Here is a 3855-nt window from a genome sequence, read left to right on the forward strand (position 1 = left end):
TATTATTATTATTATTATTATTATTATTATTATTATTATTATTATTATTATTATTATTATTATTATTATTATTATTATTATTATTATTATTATTATTATTATTATTATTATTATTATTATTGTCATCATCCTCAGTGTTGTTACCTGAGGAGCGCTTGGGCCTATATATCGATAAATGTCTGACACAGCGCATTGTTCTCAGTCGTTAGGGGAAGCAAAAACATTTCCTCTTGTTCCGTTTTGGTTTTCTTGGGCTGGTGTTTGGTGTGTTTTTGTTTTTGGTTTTTTTTTTAATTTTCATTTTGATTTTGATCATTATTAATTTTTATTTCAGAGTCATGCTCCACGGCACAAACTGTAAAAAATACATTTTAAAACATCAAAAAAAAAAAAACCAACCAAAAAAACAGACAGGTCGAGACCTTTCTGTTAACAATCCTCCACCCCATCCTTGAAATCTAAAGTAGTGAAGGATTTTGCAGAAAATAATGGATCATTTTCCCATTTACCCATGATTCAAGGATTAATAACTAATCCCATCAAAGGACATCTGCTTAGATTGTTCCTTGTCAGTGAAAGTAAATAGAGCCTTTTAGTCTTTAGACCTAAACTCCTCTGAGGTTATTATGCTGAGGGAACCTCCTACAAGCGGTTGCTTTCTCTTTCGCTCCTGCTGTGACTAACCCTGGAGGGAGAAAGCAAACTTTGCTAGTCCCTGGACATAAAGGTTATTTGCTAGAATGGAGGAGACTTTTATGAGAGGCCGGGTAAGCTGAGACCCTCACCCTCCCCTAAGGCTTGGCTCTAGCAGGGGGCTGCAGCCCGCCGAGCCCTTTGAGTTGCATTGTCCTGCCTCTATGGGAGATTTCCCCCTTTCAGGTCGGGGATGCCGTGTCTTTGCTCCCCCAAAAGCTTCCCCCCTATTTACGTGGTGCTGCGGAACAGCTCTTTTGGGGTTAAACGGGGAAAAGAGAAACGGTTTGGGTCTGGGGTCAAAATCTCCGCAACTGGCAAAAGTTTTTGGTGGGTGGTGGGTGCTGGGAGGGGTGGATGGGATCCATCGGGCACACGGGGGGGGTGCAGCACACCGCGGCGGCCCTGGGGGAAATGGGTAGGGGGATTGAGGGCAAAAAAAAAAAGGGAAATAATGAACTTCTGGGGCAATAATGGGCTGTCGTCGTGCGACTTGGGTTGTCATCAATAGGGCCGCCAAGGCTTCACACAAAGGGGGGACAGAGACTTTCTGGTCAGGAGAGGCTGAACCAAAATACGAGCAAATGGCCCCAAATGAAAGGAGCCCTGCCTCTTCTGCTGCCCAGGAGCTCCTCTCTGTAAATATTAACGGCCGGGCCTTCCCAGGGCAGAGAGAAACGTCCCGCGGGGTCACCCGGGGAGAGCCTGGCGAAGGTCGCAGCGGAGCTGAGCTCTCCTTCTCTCTCCTTGTGCTGGGGTGGAAATAACCACCGGGCGCCCGTGCCAGGCAGTTGGAGGGATGCATGTTGTAAGCATTTCAGAACATCTAAAATTAGACCCTTTTTTTTTTTTTCTTTCTTTTTCCCCCTACCAGAACAGGGCTGAGTGTCTCATCCACGAACACCAGCTGTGGATTTTTTTGCTCTCGCTTTGGAAAAAGCTTCCTCGGAGATACAGACAAAAAAGAAACGCTGCTCCACCCTCTCCCTGGCACACACAAAATACAAGAGTAATTACAAACCGGGGCCGTGGGCCCCAAACCCAGACCCTGCTCTGGGCTATTGAGGGAAATCTTTCAAAATCCGAATGGAAACCAGCCCCGTCGGCCTTTTGCCGTGCGGGGAAGCCGGTCCTGCTGTGCTCACCCTCCCAGCCCTCCGGACCCGCAGACCCGACGCCTCTGTCATCTCGACTCGGCTTCAAGCTCCGGCTAAGGGAACAATTGCAGGCAAAGCCAGTGGGAGTTCAAAAGGAGCAATACTGAATTAAACGATAGCAATTTCCCTTATTTTCTGCCGCTTAAAGGTGCACGCTGGGAATGTTTAAATATCCTTGTTATCCCCTTCAATACCTAGAGAACATTTTTTTAACGAGCAGGGCTGTAATCAGGCCGCGTTCGTGCCAGGCATCTCTTACTAACAAACGCCATTCTCCAAAAGAGCTGTCCAGATCAAAGCCCTTTGAAGCAGAAGAAAAGGCACCTGCTGGACTGAGTGCTTCGGGCAGCTGGGCGAGCCGGGGTAGGTGCCGGGGGGACACTTTACCCAATTTTACTGAGACAAAACAGAGCTCCCCTCCACTCTGGGAAGAGAGAATTTGAGTGTTTGCTTTAGGTTTTGGCTTGTGGGGTTTTTTTTCGGTTTTCTTCTTTTTTTTTTTTTTTTTTTTTTTTTTTTTTTTTTTTTTTTTTTTTTTTTTTTTTGCTACCGGTTTGGGGACAAGCTGAGGATAGCGTCACATCTCAGGCCAAGATGATCTGATCTAAATGAATTTGCTTGTTTTCAGGCTTCAGCACCCATCCCCTCCAAAGCTCCCAGGTTCTGCGGGTGCCTTTGAAGGCATCTACCTGTGGTTTGACCTTTTGGGTGAACTATTAAAGTCTCCACCTTATAGGAAAGACTCGCTGAGGAGAGGCAGGAGGAAGGCACGAGGCTATCCAGCCCGGAGCTGGCTCGGGGGCGAAGGGTTTGGCTCCCCAGGGCTGCAGGTGGCTGGGTTGAGGATGGAGCAAAGGCTGTGGATGCCCAGGACAGAGGCTGTGGGAAGGCAGCGGCTGCCTGTCCAGGGCTGGCACAACCCCACAGGCCTGGGGACGGCACTGGAGCGTCTCCGCTACTGTCCTTCAGCGCCCAACCGCTTGCTTCAGAACGCAGCTTTTGTTGCAATTTTCTTTGTCTGGGGGGATGCCGAAGCGGTGGCACTGCGCGGCCCAGGCGGCAGCAAAAATGCCCAGAAAAGTGCAGGACACGGGGATGGTGCTTTTTAAACACTGAGACAAAGACGTTTCTTTCGAAATCACCCAGCTCCAGACCTCTCTCCCTCCCCCAAACCCTCGAGCCGCTAACCTCCTCAGACGCCCGTACCCCAAATTTTGATGTGACCGGGGCCGCCAGGAGAATTTCAACCAAAATCCTGGATCTGGACGTCACCCAGCAGCAGCAATCCACACTTTTAGAGGCAACGGTGGTTGCATGGCCACGGTTTATAGAAAATAAGCACATGCGGTTTGTCTACAGTCACACGTGTTTGTGCACATCTCAGTGCAAATACTTAAAAAGCCAAAAATCTTCTTTGAACCATATGTGGCATTTCTTACAGAGCTCAAACATCTCCCGAGCGGAGCCTCGCTGAGCTGGCAGACAAAAAAATGAGGGAATTTCCCTTAAAAATCCAACTGGGGAAGATACGGGCTGGTCCACGCCGGGGCCTGGCGAAGCCGTTGCGGCCTCAGAGGTGCTCGGTGGTGTCCAGCACCCATGGGTGCACCCTTTTCTCTCCCCCAAGGCTGCGAGCAGAGCGTTTTGGGGTGGGTATTCCACCCCTACACCTCGGGGAGGGGGGGCACGGAGAGCATCTCCCTACCGGTGTCCTGCGTGGGGGGGGAGCCTGGAGCTCCTTGGGTGGGTCCATCCACCCGTCCTCGCACCTCGCACCCACACACGTGGTCCCTGCACCCTGGCGTGAGGACGCGGAGGGGGGGACAGGGCACCCATGGGTGGGGTATAGACACACCCCAAGGGGCTCTGAGCAGTTCTGGGGGTGCTGCTAGTGAATTAGCCCCCCGCCCCCCTCCCTCTTTTGCAGCGGGCACCCCCTTCTTCGCAGCTCCCCGCTGCTGCGTGACCTCTCCCCCCTCTGACCTGGTGGGGAAGGGGCTGGGGC

Source organism: Athene cunicularia (genome assembly GCF_003259725.1).
Source record: "Athene cunicularia isolate RWA chromosome 25 unlocalized genomic scaffold, athCun1 chr25_part1, whole genome shotgun sequence".
NCBI lineage: Eukaryota > Metazoa > Chordata > Aves > Strigiformes > Strigidae > Athene > Athene cunicularia.